Raw genomic sequence first — 19,404 nt, 5'->3', positions numbered from 1 at the left:
TTAAAAAGGATACCATAATAGTAGTGATCAAAGCTAGAAACAGGCTAAAAGGTGCCAGGGAGGGCAGTTTTGAAGGAGGGGTATACAGCAATAGAGAGAGCACTTACACAAGGGGGGGTACAGGGCCATGAGAGAAAGCATTCGGTTTAACTCCCTCTCATACACCCCCTAAGGAAACTGGCAAAATAAGGGGCACACCTTACAAGGCAGAAAGTGTTCATAAAATCGCACACCTTGTCCATTTCAGCTCAGTTTTTCATACACACATATTTTGTTCACAATTATACTGCCTTGGGGTCTTGTGGTCCAAAGTTTCTTAAGCAACATTGGTCTCACACAGGCGTACTTTTCTCATGACTGCACCCGACAAGCTCCTGGTGAATTATATGACCCAACTGGAGAAGGAGTGGTCTTGACAGAAAGGTTATCATGACATTCAAGAAGATTACAGGAGGTAGTGACATATTGTGAAGGTAAAGCTATCCCAACAATACAGCAGTGTTAAAGCAATGAATGAATGACCATGCTGTAGAACTGACTGAAAATTACAGTTTTTGCATGTCTGCTAGGCATTTAGGAACACCATTCTATTCTGATGCAATTATAAATGTCGAAGTGAATTTTGCAATTAGCAGAATTCAACAGCAACATTAGACAGAAAACTTTTGTTCTATTATTTCTCCAGATTCCTATTATAACTCTCAAAAAGGAAAGCTACCTTCTCTTTATTACCCACCCAGTCTGATTCTGTGAATGTTTCCTCAGAGGTAAGTCCTTTTGTCTTCAGTGGAGCTTCCTTCAAAATATGCAGCCCACCTTGCACCTTGCAGCCCACGGACAATCCTTTGGCATGTATTGTCGACATATTGAAACTGTCTCCATCTCCCCAGTTGTTTTCAAATGATCTTCAATATGCTGTTGACAGAAGGAAATCCACTCATAGGCTAGGTAGTTAACTGAGCCTATATCTTCCATGTGGTAATATTCTGTAAGATTTCTGAGTACACAGAAAAATGCAATGGTGGATGTCATAAGCAGAGGCAATTGGTGGACACACCGACTCACTAAAAGGTAAGGCTGCAATCCTGTGCACAGTTACTTGGGAGTAGATTTCTGAATGAAAACTAAATATGCATGAGACCAATGCACATTAATCTTAGTCATTGCCAGTTGTCTAAGGGGGGGATCCAAATCCCTGGGGGCTTAATAGAGTGTCGCAGCCACCACCATATCCATAGCCCTGCTGCTCACACCAGCCAGGGTGGAAAGTGGGGGAGGGCAGAAGAATGGCTCTTTGCTATGCCAGCTCCCAGGCTGCCACAGCAAAAAGGCCCAGATGGGGTCTGCTGCCATCAGGTGATGGTAGTGGTTCCTGTGCTGGCCCAACCCTGTTCCTGAAACACCCCATTTCAAGGGTTTCCACTGGCTACTGCTGGGGGGGATCCCACCCACGGTAGCTACCCACCCAGCCGCTCTGTGGACAGGCACACTGGGGTGTTCCTCGCCAGCGGGGCTCCCCTGACAACGGAAGCTAGCAGATCCAGGCAGGGCTGGGTAGAGGGACATTTCTACCTCATTCAAGCCCCTCCAGCACAGCGGATTGTGGGCTTGGATTGTTCTATAGTTCCCAATCAGTTGTTTCATACTAGTACTTGCAATTAGCCCAGCAAACCCACCAGTGTCATCAGCTGGCTGGCCAATGGGGCCCCTCCCATGCCTTGTACCATTTTGCCACTGTCTTTCCGATGCTGTGTATACATGTGTGTGTGCACGGAGGCTTTGCCATTTCCCTGACATAAGAGAATGAGCCGCAACTGTGGCTGGAGCAGATAAAAAGGGGGGGGATCTCTCTCTCTTCAAATTGACTTCCTCAGGGATTAAGCAGCAGGAATTGATCCTTGCTGATTCAAAAGCTGCTCCTATGTCAGAAACCGGAGGTTCCCAAAACCGATTTAAGTTGTAATCCCTACACAAATTATATGCCCCAGTGTATGAAAATATGAGCACTAAATTATGAAAGGATGTTATTGAGGACACCTTCTAGTGTGCATCATTATACCTTAGCAGCATCAGATGGCGGCAGTACAAAATAGCCTGTCGTTTTGGCTTAGCCACATACATTTCCCTTTTATGTCTCTGTCCCAGCTTCCTCTGGCAAGGAAAGCTTCAGCAATGTGAAAATGTCTACATAAAGCCAAACGTTAGTCATGCCGCAGTACTTAAAGATCAATATTATTGGCCTGGCTACCAGACAAGCTACACCACAGGGGAATTTCTTGATTAACAGGGAAGTCAGTATCACATCCTCTCCTGTCAAAAAGTGAGGCTGGATTTTCACATGTTTTTATGACAGAGTGAAGAGCCTGGGGCTTGAAGAGAAACATGTAATTGCCATGTGGAGAAGATGCAAAAGGTCTTACTTCAGCAAAATGTTTGCGTGTGTCTGCAGGGCAGATTAACACATACGTGTTTGTCACTTGAGGACTGCAGCATCAAGGGGTGAGATTTGTAGGGGTGAGTGAGCCATAACACAGCAGACAAATCTTCCATCTCCTTTGAATCTCAAAGATTTTCAGTGGGATTAGTAGGGACTGGGAGAAATTTGTTCAGTTCACATTTTAATGTGAACCTACCTAATGCACACTTCCTGAACCGTTATAAAGTAAACCTCAACATAGAGGTCCTTTAAAATTCACACTTTTCCACATTTTGCAATGCAATTCTATAACCAAACTGTACCAAACTGTACAAAAAATGCATTTCATTAATAAATTGGTGAAAATAACATACAAAACAAGGAAATGGCTTAAAAAAGAGCTATATATTGGGGAAAATGGGCCAAAAATTAGTATTTTTTTGTGTGGACTTTAAAAAAAAATCACAAACAGATGCAAAACTGGGGTGAACTGACATAAAAATGGAAAAAGGAAAACCAAGAGAAATTAAAATGGATGGATCCATCACCATCCCTAGTTGATACATTCAGCTGCCATTTCATCACCTGCAATCGGGGTAAAGAAGTCAAATTATGTCAATGCACGCATGAACCAGCACCTTGACTCCATGATAGACTTCTTCATGCTGTTTTCCATGCTGTTTTTTATTCCTGACATTCTAGGAATGCATTAATAGTGAAGGGAATGTCAGGGGTGTGTTTTGTATGCATGTATCTAGAACCAATATGGATTTTTGGACTGTGTGGTTGACAGTGAAGTCCTGTACATGTCTACTGAAAAGTAAGCCCCACTGATTGCAGTGAGGCTTCCTTCCAGGTAAGTGGGTATACAATTACAGCCTTAATGTATCTTTGAGCAGTTTCAAGAATACATGTCCTTGCAGACTTCTCCGATATCATTTGCTGAACCAAGCAACAGCAGTGTTTCTGAGGGGGCGTCAACATTTATAAGAACCAGTGTAAAATGTTCCAAGATGACATATTAATGGATGATTTGATTCTCTTTGTAATATGTGACAGACAGCAATTTAGATGGCTTTAGAAGGGGATTAGAAAATTTAAGACTACCAATGATTACTAGTCAGGATGGCTAGTAACACCTTTGAATACCAGTCCCTGGGGAAAAAGAGTGGGAGAGGGTGATTGCCCTTACATCCTGCTGGTGGGCTTCCCAGGGGCATCAGGTTGCCCACTGTGGGAAAGAGGATGCTCAACTTGATAGACTCTCCTTTAATGTTATAATGTATTTCTTTTCATGTTCTAACCATCTAATGCATTTTTTAGACATAATCTGTTCTTTACTGTACCTGTACAATACATTATTTGTTACATGAATCTGGCTATATGGAAGCATTACAAAGCCAATGTAGAATGAGGGCTGGAAGCATTGCCCACACTTGAAATTGGCTTTGTGCCATCACTACATTATCAGATCTAATTGGCTATATGCTATTCTGACATTAATAAATCCCCAATATGATAAATGAGTGGCTGGCATCATAGTTGCAAGAACACGAAAAGGTGGAGTGATGACACTGGAGGAACAGCCTACAGCAGGAGTGGGGAACCTTAGGCCTGTAGGCGAAACTTGACCCACACATTTCCACACTTGGCCCATGAGCCATTTTTAGGAAGCCATGCACACACACCTGCCCTACATGTAACATCATCCATGGCATCAGGTGTGGGGCAAAGGGTGGGGCCTCAAAAGACTAATTGGGAGCTTAAAGTGAGTTCCTGATTGTTCCTTTGCTGGAGCAAGGCATCCTTCCACCCACCCACCAACTGATGCCTTGGTTAGGGAGGGGGAATGGAACCACTTCTCCTTCGCAGTGCTGGTCTTTGAATTTCCAAAAACAGGAGGTTCAAGGAGCAATGTGGGGCTGTTTGAAAGTGGTTTCTCAAACAGCCCTGCCTCCTCTTTAAACCTTCTGTTTCTGGAGGTTCAAGGAGCAGCGCAGGGCTCTTAGGAAAAGGGCTTTCAAACATTATTTGGTAAACATCCCCATGCTGTTCTTTGAGCCTCCAATTTTTGGAGGCTCTGAGAGCAGCATGGGGATATTAATATTTACAGAAGACTGTTTAAAGCCCTGTGTTGTGCTTTGAAATCCAAACAACCAGGGCTTCAAAGCACAGCATCACCTGACATCATTAACAAGTGGGATGCCTCACCCACCTGTCAAATTTGACCCCTTCAGGGAGATTAAAATCTGGCCCACCAGCCAGAAAAGTTTTCCCACCCCTGGTGTAGAGGGACTGCTAATACCAGCAAATGGGCACAATAAAGGTAAATTCCAATACATTCACCTCTAAATGTTTTAAACTAGTTTCAAAGCTGTTTTGAGAATTGTGGCAAGCCAGGAGGGCCAATACACCACACAGGTTCTCTGTGTTGCATCTGGAAGACTGAAAAGGATTTTGCAAGAAGTCACCATAGGAGCCTGGAACTGCCTTTTGAAGCATTATCTTTAAAGAAATAAATCAGTAGTGAAAACAGTCTTCTTTATACAGCTAGATCCCTGCATTGATTCTGATTGTTTCAGAGAGGGATATGCCCCAGCAATTGCTTTGTAAAAACTCAGAGAGTAACAATATAATAAAATTTTAAGGCCAGAAGCATCAAGACTAATGGAAGCAATGCTATTACGTCCCTGTCTCCATGCTGAGCTAACCTTCATCTGTCCTTCACCCAGAAAGCTAACAACTCTGTAGTTCTGATGTGGATTGGTAAATCACATCTCTTCTGCCCAAAGAAGGAGATGAGATACTCCCTCAGAAGAACTTAAGAGCTCTTGTGTGTCATACCAAAGGCCTACCTAGTCTAGCATCCTGCTTCCCGCAGTGGCCAGCCATATGTTTATTTGTTGCTGTTATGTGCCTTCAAGTCAATTACGACTTATGGAGACCCTATGAATCAGCGACCTCCAAGAGCATCTGTCATGGACCATCCTGTTCAGATAGGGAGCCCAGAAGTAGGGCATGAGGACAATAGCCCTCCCTTCTGTTCCTCCCTTACAACCAACATTCAGAGGCCTGCCGCCTGTGATACTGGAGGTTTGAGCCATTATGACTAGCAGCCATTTATAGCCTCATGCTTCATGAATGTGTCTAATCCCCTTACAATCACAACGTGTAGCTTTCTTTTCTTTTCTACCATTTGTATTGGTACCCAGCTCTGATGGTGCATCTGGTGACATGTATCAGTTGGAGCTTACAGGAACTTCCTCTGCAAAGCATGTGGAGCATACCCCTCCTGACAAGCTGCATGTCAGTTGTCAATCCCATTATACAGCCTGCAGGGTTACACTGACACAGCTGCTTCCTTGCTGGCAGAAAGGCCTTAATAAAGCCACATGGTCATTTCAAGTCTTCCTCTCTTTCCAAGCCCTCCGTACTTTCTCTTCTTTTATTCATGCACCAAGTAATGTGCTTGACATGCTGTCATTGCACCACATCTGGCACTAAAGGCTATGGTCAGTGCAGTACAGCCAAGGCACACTTTTGTGCCTGCGCAGTGCTCCAAGCTGGCTTGTAATGCCAGCTATAAAGTTGTGACATTGCACCAGCTCTTGTTATGCCCAATCCTGCATGTTTACATGCCAGCGCAGGGGCAAATTCTGCCATGTAAGCTCCAGTGCATTTGATGGCCCTGAATGAACCCAACTTCTGTCCTTTTATACTTATGAAGGTTTCTTTCGTCCCATCATCTGTCAGCTTATCAGAAACTTGAAAGCCAAGGCAAAGCACAATGGGTCCAATATCCTCTGAAGCAGCATCCAGGTCCCTGCCATGCCTTCTGGTCTGCACTGCTTCTGTCGCAGTGATTATGAAGGCAGCAGTTGTACTGCAATTAGGATCCTCATGGGCTGGCCAATCTGCATTAGCCATGTCTGCCAGCTGCTCCATCGCCAGAAACATCTTCTTGGCACACCTTCCTTGTAAGCACCCGTCCTTTCCTGGAATCCATCTCCTTTTCCAGACCACTGCCGCTATTCAGTTAGGCCTCCAGCCAACTAATCTGCCTCCTTCTACTACAGACTTTATTCACTTAAGCAGTCCTTTTAAAACACCACCTGTGCTTCTGACCAGGGTCTGTGCTTCAGGCTCAAACAGAGCTAGAAACAGAGATTCATGCTCTGAGCATCCCCACTGCTGTTTCTCCGCACCCACCCACCCTCTCTCTCTCTCTCCGAGTGGTACAGATGTTTCAGGGCTTCCACTGGGAATGCAGCATCCCTGAGGCACCATCTAGGACTCTTGTTGTACTAACCTTCAACTTTCCAGATGAGGCATATTCTTCTTCCACAGATTCTCCTTCTATTGTTTCATTTTCTTCTGGAAATGAATCCAGACAGCATCTCCTTCATAAATTGATGGTTCTGGGTAATTTTCTTTAACATTTTCTTTTTAAAAAAAAAATATGGAGGAATTAGCTCACACATTTTGCTATACTTCCGCCTATTGTTTATTACTGCACAATGCTTAGAAATGCTTTTTATTTATATAGACCAGCCAATAACATATGTTCTCTGGGAGGCTCACAAGAAATAGCATATTTTTTTTAAAAAAAATTCACTTATTTCATATGTGGTGTGGATGTATACATATGTAAACCTATTTTGTAAACATAAACACACATACACATGCCCTGCTCAGACAACATAACCATGTTGATAGGGGACAGTGGAGATTGATGGCTCCGTGATCAGTAGGGCAGTGAATCCACTCTGGGTTTTAGTCTGAACATTCAAGGTTGAAAGCATGTTGGACAGCTCCTTGAAAGTTCAGACTAAAACCCGGAGCAGATTCATAGAATCATAGAATAGTAGATTTTGAAGGATCCTAAAGGCCAGTGAGTCCAACCCCCTGCTCAAAACTTAAAGCATAACCAACAGGTGGCTGTCCAGCTGCTTCTTGAAGGTCTCCAATGTTGGACAGCCCACCACCTCCCTAGGTAATTGGTTCCATTGTCGTACTGCTCTAACAGGTAGGAAGTTTTTCCTGATGTTCAGCCGAAATCTGGAAATCACTGCTGCACTGACATCAGAGCCACCAGCCTCCACTGCCTACATACATACAAACAGTACTATGTAGACTCTGTACATACAATTAAGAACCATGAAAATGCCTGCAGAGCCTGCACCTGCATCTTTGTATAGGCAAGGAGGCACTGTTCAAAAGTTATAATGAGCATGCATTAGGTAAAGGGGCTAGTGGATGCTTCCTCCCACATGATTGGGTCAATAACAGATGTCTTCTGAACAGGGCTCTTGTCTTCTTTTGTCTGCTTGGTTAGGTTATTTACTCTGGGGCACTGGAAAAAAAGTAGGCTGGATTACAAACAAAACCGGACACATGCTGCAATCTTGCACACGTTTACTCAGTTACTCTGTAGCAAGTGTGTTTGTAGCCTTAATTTGTTTATTATGGAATTTGGATCCATACACAGCTTCAAAGGAATGTTAAAATAAGCAGATTTTTATATTTTTAAAAGACATTCCCTCATTTTCTTTTCCGTGCAGTCTCAGCTCCTCAGATAGCGAAGCCCCTGCTTTGTCCTACATGTTTAAACCTACAGCTGCTTCACACATGCATGTCCATCACTTGATGAAGGCAGCTGCTTCCACATGCAATGAAAAGTTAACTCCACAAAGAAAACATTCCCAACATCATTTCACATGCAACACTCTTTCAGGTGTGGGAGTTCAGCTTAGACAGGGGAGAAATTTGGTTCAGTTCGAATTTAAAGATAGATCTACTAAATGTGCACTTTCCAAAACAAAAGGTAAACCAAAACATAGCCATCCTTTGAAATATGCACTTCCCTGAATTTTGCAATGCAGTTCTCCTGTCAAGTAATATGTACAGAAATGCATATACTGGGGTACAGTGTACATTAAAATGCATACATTAATAAAAATAAGACCCCTCTGCACTATACATTTAAAGCAGTATTATACCACTTTAAACAGTCATGGCTTTCCCCCCAAGAATTCTGGGAACTGTAGCTTGTTAAGAGTGCTGAGAGTTGTTAAGGGACCCCTATCCACCTCATAGAGCTACAGTTCCCAGAGTTCCCTGGGAAGAGGGATTGGCTGTTAAACCACTCTGGGGAATGATCTATAAGTACATGTGAATCAGTTATTAGAAGAACCAGCTTGCACAACTTGCTTACCACCAACAAGCCTGCAGTTCATGGCCTGTTGTCTTCCAAACGCTTGGGAGAGGGCAGGGAACTCACTGTTTTTGTAGCCCTAGTAATGGATCATAAGCAGTAGCTTCCCTGAGGTCTCTGTTGTACATGGCTGATGGGCTTCATTCAGTAGTCAGTCACAAATTGTGTAAACTCACTGTAGCATCAGCAAGGGCCTCGGGCAAATAATGTACTAAAAATAACCTGCTCCAATCTGGATCCTAGTTTAATATCACCCAATCATTTTGTACCCAATAGAGGAGGGGTAGCCAACGTGGTAACCTCCAGATGTTTTGGACTACAACTCCCATCAGCCCCAGCCAGCATAACCAATGGTCAGGGATGATGGGAGTTGTAGTCCAAGCACCACATTGCTATCCCTGCAATAGTGCAACAGTAGTGAGAGCACCAAAACTGTACCACCAAACCACAGAACACCACCCTGCTTTCTTCTCAGTATTGCTGCCCCATGCCTTAGCATATGGTAAAACAGATTATCAATTTCACTTGCACAGATAACCCCCGACTTCTTCATATAGATCACTCTTTAATTATCCATAACTACATTACCAGTGTAACTACATTACCAAATTCACTTGCCTTGATATTGTGGAAATATGCAAGAACATGTTCTGTTCAGTGAATTCTGATGGAGGCAGTGATCATCTTATTTGTGTGCAATCTCTCCTTCCCAGAAAATAAAATTTGGGGAGAGGGGAAACAAAGAGGGGAGGTTGTCAAATGTGACTACTTACATGTTTCGGTTATTTATTTATTTATTTTTAAATCTCATATGGTGGCTTTAAGGCTGTCTATAGGCTTCAGCCCACCTTTTCCTGGGCATAGTCCCATTCAGTTTACTGTGTTGAACATAGCAGGCTTTCAATGTGGTTAGAGCCATCCTGTGGGATAAGACAATATCTTCTGTTGCCACCCAGAGATAACATGCAACCCCAATCCTAGGAATGTTTCAACAGACTACCCGAGTCCTCTTCAGACACCACTGTCATATACTGTAGACTGCTCTACTCTGCTTCAGTAAGCTGAATTCATTTACTCAGTAGTCATACGTTTTCCACCAACTTATAAGGAAAGATGTTTGGTTAAAGATATTGGTACCTCTATTTCTCTCTCTAAGATTTAATTTTGAGAGAGAATCTGAAAAATTAAGAATTAAGACATCCCTCAAACCAATAATTAAGGCAAAATTGGGGAAATGATTTAGCAAGGACAAATACGAGATACTCTGGAAAATAGGGACAGTTAAAGCATATGTGATTTGTATAAAATTCTTCCTATGTATTTTTTCCCTGCTAAATATAAGAATTTCTGGCCACAGTATGACACTAGGTTTTATACACTTGTACCTCATAGTCCTTGATTTTTGCCTTGTGCCATCATCCAACACAGTCACTGGGAGATCTGCGTCCCACTTCAACATATGTAAAACAGACCTCAACATTATATCCTCCACCCAGGATCAGCTAGGCTAGGAGAAGGGCTGTAGTTCAGTAGTAAGTCATTTGCTTTGCATGGAGAAGGCTCCTGCTTCTATCTCCAGCATCTCCAGGTAGGGCTGGGAGGCTGAAACCCTGGAGAGCAACTTCCAGTCAGTGCAGGCAATATTGAGCTAGATGGACCAATGGCCTAGCTTGGTATAAGGCAGCTTCCAATGTTCCTGAGATCAGACAAAAGGAAGTTATGGCATTGATGGAAGAGTCTACTTCAAGATCACAGGAAGCAGGAATTCCAGCTCTAACATAACTACTACCAATCCTCCAAACTCTAATTTTCGCAAAGAATACAGGCAAGCACAGAATAAAAAGTCCTTAGTGATCTTGCTTGAGATGAGAAATAGGTGCATAATTAGGTTTCAAGTAAAACCTTTGCAGCAGGTGCACTTGAATCAAATGCCATTAGCTATTGAACAACTGAGATGGCCTCACCTAAACTGCTCCTCCATATTCCTCAAATATCTAACAAAGATATGGTACTCTTTTGGGGCTGGAGGGGGCTCTCAAATGTGCATTCCACATCACATTCCAGATCATAGGAAGCAGGAATTCCAGCTCTAACTTTACTACCAATGTCCCATACTCCAATTTTCACAAAGCATACAGACAAGCACAGATTAAAAAGCCTTTAGTGATCTTGTTTAAGATGGGAGATAGGTGCATAATTCCATGTAGTTGCCCTCCCTCTAGTGACTGATATAGAAATTACAGTGATGCACTAATAGACTAAATGGTGTCATTTTACATTTTAATCCAAGATTAAGACTATCACCTGGATCCAGCTATGGAGCTCCATGTACATAAACATCCATGTACGTATGACTTGCTGGATGGGAAACTGCGGGCATTCATTGGATGGGCATCCAACATTAGAATGTATATCCAAATGTAAATTCAATGGACAACACTGCTTTCCCAAGAGATGCAAATCTGGATTCACATTTAACTGTTTGTACACATCCACATTCTGGTGCAGTTAGCATGTTCAGTTTTACTAGAGTTGGATTAGGGGATACATCCATTTACATGCACAGGCAAAAAAAAAAGAAATGAAGTTGGGAACATATAAGTACTTGCATACCAGTTGATTCATTTATTTGCCCTTGTACCCGTATAGTTTGCAAAAGACAACTGTTCCCAGTCCAGAATGCCAATCAAAGTGTCATGTTGTAAGGGTCAAGCCAGGAGATGGGTAGCATAGATGGACTGGGAAAAGAGAGAAACTTAGGCAGATCAGACAGGCAGAGAACAAGCAAAAAGGCTGAGCAGGATTCAAGGTTTGGGGGGGGGGAGCTCACTAAAGAGGCTGAGAAGAGCAGAAGGAGGAGAAGTAGAATAGGCCAGTTCAGGGACATAGACACAAAAGGAGCTGCAGCCAAGAAACAACACAAGGTGCTTTTCCCTGCTTCCCTGGCAGCAAATAAGTCCTCAAATAAGCTTGTACTTGAAGGGCAGAACCCACCGGAGAACATGCACACATATAGAGACCCCTTGCGTGCATGAGCTGCTCCACAGATGCAGGCAGTAAATCTGCACTTGCAAAAGATGCAAGTGTACAGTTTTGCTGTCTGTGTTGAACGAAATGGAGAAGCTTTTCTGAACAGAGGAATTGTATGCGTTTCTGCACTCAGAAGTAGTTGGACTGGGGTGAACATATTTACTGTATGCTGAGCAAAACTTTTCCAATACCTGCAGAATGAGTTCTACAATCCCTTGCTAAGAAAAATTCAGGAAGTCGCCAGAGCAGCAAAAGAGTAAGATTATTGATTAGTCATGTATCTAAAACTTGGGGGAAGGTTACTGTTTGAATAGAGACTCTGATTATAGATTATTATTTCATGCAAATATGCACCTTCTGCCCATCAGCAATGAAGCTACAATTTTTTGACAGATCCATAGTAGTGTCTCATCCCACATGTAGGCTGATAAATCAGAAGATTACTAATCATTAGACTAAACTACAATCTGGCTTATGGCATGAGTCAAACAGTCAAAGGAAAAGCTATATATCCCGCATCAGCATGAGCATATATCTGTAGTACATGTCATAACTGAATGCTATGGTTGTTGTGGAGTCAGAGATGGATGGGACAGGAGCAAAATCTTAGCATATTGTCATGGATGCTTTTCAGCTTGCTACCTGATGAAGTAGACAAGTTGGTTTAAAGTTTGAAGTTGACCACCTGTACACTGGATCTTTGCCCTTCATAAAGACTGCCTTCATAAAGAGATCATGGCTTACAGAAGTGGTGAAATATCTTCTTCAGGAAGTGTGCAGTCACCACTCCTTTGAAAGAGACAGTTGCAATTGCTTGGGAAGACAACTTTGGACAAAGCTATCTGTAATAACTACTGTTTAGTCTCCAATCTGCCATTTTTTGAGTAAAGAAGTGGTGGTGACTCTGCTGTAGGCGATCTTGGTATATACTGATTATTATTTAGATCAATTCCAATCCAGTTTTCAAGCTAGGGATGGAAAGAGCCTTGTTCGCACTGATGGATGACTTATGCTGAGATCTAGAGAAAGAGAGTGCACCTCTCCTGCTTCTGTTCCACCTCTCAGCAGATGTCAGTACCATCAGCCATGGTACCGTTCTGCTAAGTTGGGTGAGGGAGCCATGGTATGGACCTGGTTCCAACTGTTCCTGGAGCACCAATTTCAGAAGAAGGTGCTGAAGGACTTCTGTCCTACCCCCTGATCTCCACATGGTGTTTAACAACTACATGAAACTACTGGGAGAGGTCATCCTGAAGTTTGGGCTGTGGTGTCATCAATATGCAGATGATACCCAGTTCCATCTCGCTTTTTCATCTGCTAATCCCAGGGAGGCTGTAGAACTCCTGAGCAGGTGCCTGGAGAAAGTTTTAGATTGGATGAAGGTGAACAACCTGAAACTTAATCCTGATAAGTCAGAAGCATTCTAAAAAGGGAAGCCAACTGATCTGGATAGAGGAATTAGACTAGTCTCAGATTGGGTTGCACTCCCCCTGAAGGACCAAGTTCATAGGTTGGGACTTCTGCTGGATGTGATGCTATCTATAGAGTACAGGTGGAGTCTGTGGATAGGAGTGCCTTAGCCAACAGCTTCAGCTGATACTCCAGCTATGACCCTATTTGGAAAAATTAGATCTTGTTTCAGTAATATATGTCCTAGTCATATCCATATTAGCCTATTGTAATGTACTCTATATGGAGCTGCCCTTGAAGATGGTTCAGAAATTTCAACTGGTGCAGAATGTTGTTGCTCATCTATTAGCGGGTGTCAGATGGGTGAAGCATGGGATACCAATTCTGTACCAGTTGGACTGGTGACCAGTGCATTTCTGGGACCAATTCAAAGTATTGGTTTTAGCTTTTAAAGCCCTAAATCATTTGGGAATGAGATGTTTGAAAGGCCACCTTCACCTACATGAGCTTGCCAGGACACTGATAGTTCCCTCACCTTGGTTGGAATATGCCCCAAAAGATGCCATATAAATAAAGGAAATGAAATAACTTAGATCAGAATGTGGTGCAGTGTGGCATTCTTCCCAGTCAAACTCAACTGGTTTCTGTGTTATAAACTGCCCATATAACTTTTGTTTCTTGGGGGCGGGGGCATAGAAACAGAGTATATGAATAAATATTCAGGCTGCAATCCTATACACATTTATCTGGGAGCAAGTCTCATTGAACTTGGTTGGATTTAATTCTAAGTGGGCATGTATAGGGATGTGGTCAGTTCCTGGCTGTGTTTTCCTTATACGATGTCTGGGTTCAAGAAGGATTTGAGGGGGGTGTAATCCAGGCTATATGGACTAATGATCCCAAGAAGAGGGGTGGTTAGCGTATGAGATACATTGCCAACGACAGGTGGTAGGCCTTACTGCTTAAATCACTGGTGTGATTGTTTGGTAAGCACTTATGCTGTGTACCTGTTCTTTGCTTGTTCCCCGTTGCTGTCTCAATTCCATGGGTTCATTTATAAAGGACTTGTAGGTGGGAAATTTTGCAGTTGTATAGGAAGTTGAACTAGAAACTCTTTAATGCAAGAGCACTTGGTGGGCTTCATGTTGTACAAGGACACAGCAAAATATAATTTGCACCTTGGCTTCAATAGACATTGAGCCTGAAGTTCTAGTTGGTTGTACATCTTGAACATCAGTTTCTAGCCTTGCAACAGCTACACACACACTAACCCTCTCATTTCTCTGGCAAGATCACTATACAAGTGGATTCTTGTTGTGCCATAAAGCCTACAATAACATCTGTCTTCTTCCTAAGAATTGGCCTTGTATCTAGGACTGCCAGATGTCCTATTATTTCTAAACATCACAGCTACACAAGAGTACAAAGGATGTTCCATGCAATAAAAACAATTCTACAGCACTCAACAAAACAGACATCACAGCTCAACACTGTCATTTACTGTTGTATCAATAACATTTAACACTTGTACAGCACTTCCAAGTGTTGAAAGCGCTTCACACAAATTATCTACTTCTAGTCCTTACAACCGGGATGGGAAACCTTCTTCAGCCTGAGGGCCACATTCCCTTCTGGGTAACTTTCCAGGGGCCACATGCCAGTGGGGCCAGAGGCAAAAGTGGTCAGAGCAATGAATCCATGTACAGTAAGCTAGTTTGTGCACACACCTTTTTATCTTCCATCTAGGCAAGCAAGAAGCATGATCAGAGTTTGAGGACACATTCCAGCCAGGCAAAAATCCTCAATGAAGGTGTAAAGCAAGGCCTGTGAGGGGTGTGGCTTAGGGAGAAGTGTGCGGCTTGCGAAAATTCTGAGGGCCATATAGAGAGGCCTAGGGGTCACAGTCTGCTCCTAGGTCTCAGGGGTTCCTTGCGCCTGGCTTCCAACAAGCCTGTAAGGTAACCCTGTATTATTATTCACCATCCCGCCCAATATTACAGACAAGGGGACTGAGGTTGAAGGTGGTTTGTCCTTAGGCCACCTCATGAATTGCTTGCAGAAGTGAGATTCAAACCAGGGCCTTTCTGATTCCTGGCTCATCTTTTAGCCACTGTCCTACACCAGCTCCTATTATCAATAATAAATTAAATTATTGAGTAAAAACATCACCTCAAACATGTTTAGAGACTTTTTCATACTGAACTGTACCTCATTCCCTTCCTCGTGGGCTGCCACCACAGAGAAGAGGGGAGGAAGGGTGGACCTAAACTTGTGTTTATTGGAAACAGGCTGCTGAAAACAGCTTTCCAAAGCACATGATCCCTACCTTACCTGTAATATCAGAAAGTAGTTTTAGAGAGATTCTCTAGCACATTGTATTTCATTTAAACCATTCTTCATAAACACTAGTAAAGCAGGGTTCAAGGTGTTTTTCAATTAAAACCAACAAATTGCATCCATACAGAAAACAAACAGCAGCAAAATTAATCAATCAGCTCAACAGAGAAAAAGAAAGGTCTTTACCACACGTTATAAAGACAACTGATTGAGGGCAAATAAGCCTCTCAGGGGAAGGAATTCCAAAGTGATGGTGCAGGAATAGAGAAGAGCTGGCAAAAATGCCAGTTTTGCGCCCCAACTCTGCCCACGCCTCCCATTCTGTACAGTAGACACACAAAATACATTAGGTACATTAGGCCCTTCCTGGCGTACCTTTTATAGCTCTATAAAAAAAGGTAAAGGTGTCCCCGCACTTATAGTGCGAGTCATTTCCGACTCTTAGGGTGACGTCTTGCGACGTTTACTATGCAGACCGTATATATGGGGTGGGATTGCCAGTTCCTTCCCCAGCCTTTCTTTACCCCCCAGCATATGCCGGGTATAGTTGCTGTTTAATCCAATGTTTTTTGGGACTGAAATTGTAGTGGACTATCCACACCACTGGTCACATGTCCCTGGTATTTTGAGAGTAATTGTCGTTTTTCCTGTCCACACCCCTGACATAATGTGTTTGGAATGAGAACACTTCTGTGGCGGAAGTCACATCCTTGTTCCCTTGTTCCTCCAATCAGTAAATGCTGGAGTTATGAGCATGTGAAAAGAACATTTATAGCCCTTTTACCAGCAGGGAGGAGGAGAGTTGGTATTGAACACAAGCTAATTGCATTTTTAGGGAGGTTAGGAGATTACACTGTAAGAAGTTTTTAAATTCTCTCATTAGCTATGGCTAATCTGTCAAAAAAGGCTGATGAAGGTGGAAAGGTACATATAAAGAAAATCATGTTAAAGAAAATCATGTTGAAGTTTTTTTTAACAAAAAATCTAAGTCTAAGAAATGTGCTTGAGCTGTAATGTAAATGCAGAGTACAAATTTTAAAATGGAAAGCAGACCTCATGAAGGAAATGTGGCACACCAGGACAGACTTCACATTTTTATAGACTAAAAGTGACTCGTTCCGTGTCACCTTCCTCTATAGGTGACTGGGCAGGAGGGAAAGTGAGCACAGTCAGGATGAAGGTTGCCTCAGATATGACAGCCCCAGGCTCCTTGGTGGGGCAAGAGAGTCTTGGCATCAGATGTGTTAACCCCAGTGCTCACCAGCAGCAAATGCAGCTCTTGTGGGGGATGCCTGTGACTCCAGGAAGTCTGGATTAAAGCCAACCAGAACTATGTCTCTCTCCACTTTTCAAGGACAACCTAGCAGTCATTCCAAGGATGCTCATCAATACACTTTTCGGGAAAGTATACCATAAAACAGCAAGGAGGCCATCTCTGGGAAAAGGAGGAGGATCCTATGATCCTATGATTTATATCAGTCCTTTAGACTTCATCCTTATGCACAAGCACGGTCTCAGTCCAAGTGTTCAGTCTCCTTTGAAGAATACAAAAATGGTCAGACAAGCATGTTTTTGTTAATAAGGAACACTAGACATGGAGTGTCCTGTATATGTTCAGAGATGAGATACTGTCCTTCTTTCCCTTAATTGCTCTGCAAAAAGAGAGAGAATATTTGGAAACTGGGCTGAGATGTAATGGTGGTGAGAAAAAAACTGCTAAGAAAGCTTTACCCTAGGGTTCAGGAAAGGGGCATATCATGAAGAGCAGTGCCCTAACCACACTTCAGTATTTGTACAATGGTCATGAAAATGTCCGTTCAACATCAAATGGTGTGGTGGCCAGTCTAAAGAGGAAGCGAAAAGTATAGATATGTGCCAATTCTTTTATACTTTGATGAGCACTCCAACGCCTTCAGACAACTAAATAAATGCATATTATGTTTTAAACAAGTGCTAAAAGCAAAAGAGCCATGGAATAGAAAGGCATGTGGGGGGGGGAAGAAAAACCTTGTGAGTATTCACCACTTTTTTAAAACAAAAAGTGTATATGCTGGAATAACACAGAAATATTCAGCCTCTGTGGTCTCTTTAATAACTTAAGAACCATATTGGATCATAAGAAAGGCCTATCTAGTCCAGAAACTTATTTCCCACAGCGGTCAACCAGGTCCCTCTGGGAAACCCATAAGTAGGACAAAAGGGCAATACCTCTCTCCAGCTGTTGTTCCCCAGAACCTGGCATGCAGAGGCATACCGGAAGTAGCTTAAATGACAATGCAAGTTCCACTATATTTGAAAATGTGAGCAAGTATTTGCTTTATAGCTGGCAAAGTCAATAACAGGAAAGCAATAAGTATCATAAATGGTAGAACAAATTCCCTTTGATTACAGGAAATGGTGGGTTTCTCACGGCCTAAACTTGCTGTTTCAAAAAAAATGGAAGGAATCACCAGGAAAGATCTTTTAAAAACAGCGTTCATTTTGCCAGCGTGAGAAAAAGAGTACAAGGAAAATATAACCAGGCCGTCATGAGGATGCAGGACTTGCTGCTGCCTTCTGTGTTGTTCCTCTCCTAGCTCAAATGAAGACACAGGTGAGCCAAAGGTGATGCAGCTATGGAGCATTACACAGACACTCAAAGCAGCTGCATAAAAGGCATGAGGGTGGAATGTTGGGGAGAAGTTCTTGTGAGACAGAAAATGAGAGAATGGGTGGCAGTGGTGGTTTCAGGAGCTCTTCCCCAGGCAGAATGCTATTGTTTTTGATGAGGAGAGTTTATTTCATATGCATATTACAATAAATTATAAGATATTTAGTATTTAAATCTTAGAAGTAACATGTATTAAAATAACAAATATATTGAGTACCAAAGTTTTTGACGTACATTATGTAAATATATAATGAAGTGGTTAAGGCTGTTGACCATCATTTTTCATTTTCATGACAGGTGACTACCTAAACATTCAACTTATAAGTACAGTCAGTCTATGAATACATAACGTCTATACCTTGCCCCAAGATTCTCAGTTCTCTCTTTACATATTGAGTTATCAGACACCATTTACCAATGGCTTCTCTAAACTTTTTTCTTTTAACACAACTGTTAGTTTGCTATTTCATTTTCCCCATATTTCTCTTATAAGATCTAGTTTATTAGGTTTCCAGTTACTTTTCCATGACTTTGCATACATATCCTAGCCTTTGTAATAATACATAATGCTGTTTTTGATGTTCTGATCTTATATAAGTTTTTACATAATTCAGTAGGCACAAAAGAGGATCTAATGGAACTTCAAATTCAAATATCTCAGTGAGTGCAGCAGTTACCATTTGCCAGTATATCTTTGCTTGCAACATTTCCTCCCCCCCCCATTTTAGCAGATTGCTAAGGTGTCCAATGCCATTGGCATAATCTTTGCATCGTTTTCCTTATAATTGCTTACAGCTGAAAAAGGTAGGTCTTCTGTGTAATAGGAATGTCCAAGAGCCTTCTGAGATTTTATAATAATCCAGGCAAAAGGCTATTAGTGCCTCCATGATACTAAAGTTGTCATTATATCCCCAGAGCCAGCCTGATTATCAGGCAAAGTGAGTCAAATACTTCAGGCTGCACATACTGGGGGGCAGCACCAGAAGCTCCCTAACTGTTCCTCCTAAGCCCCCCTGGCCAGGCCCCTCTGCTGCAGGACAAAACTGTGCAGCATCTATGGCCTGTCCTGGCCACCCTAGATTAACTTGTTCCCTCAAGTGTAGTGAAAGAGGCAATCCCATCACCCATATTGGAGTAAGATTCAACTGCCAGTCCAGTCAGTTTCTGTACACGGAATGGGCAGAAGGTGCCATCTTGTCCTTTACCCCAGACAGCAAAATGTCTTGAGCCAATCCAGTATAGCCCCTTCTTCTTTTGAAACAGGCAGTTTTCATTTGGGAGGCACATGACTCCCTGAGAGAAGGAGCGGAGGGTGGCCACTGACACATCAAACATAGTTTTTAAAAA

At 42.5% G+C, this 19,404-nt stretch overlaps 1 long non-coding RNA gene across 1 annotated transcript; it reads right to left on the bottom strand.

The window, feature by feature from the left end:
• Nucleotides 1–813: 813 nt before the first annotated feature.
• LOC133365593 (uncharacterized) lies at nucleotides 814–8,665 on the bottom strand. Its single transcript, XR_009758260.1, has 3 exons — nucleotides 8,631–8,665; nucleotides 6,726–6,858; nucleotides 814–915 (listed from the first exon to the last, which is right to left on the bottom strand). It is a non-coding gene; the product is annotated as an uncharacterized LOC133365593 (long non-coding RNA).
• Nucleotides 8,666–19,404: the final 10,739 nt, after the last annotated feature.

This window comes from Rhineura floridana, chromosome 1 (genome assembly GCF_030035675.1).
Source record: "Rhineura floridana isolate rRhiFlo1 chromosome 1, rRhiFlo1.hap2, whole genome shotgun sequence".
Classification (NCBI taxonomy): domain Eukaryota; kingdom Metazoa; phylum Chordata; class Lepidosauria; order Squamata; family Rhineuridae; genus Rhineura; species Rhineura floridana.
Note: the sequence above shows the minus strand (reverse complement) of the source record. Positions and strands in the feature narration are given on the sequence as shown.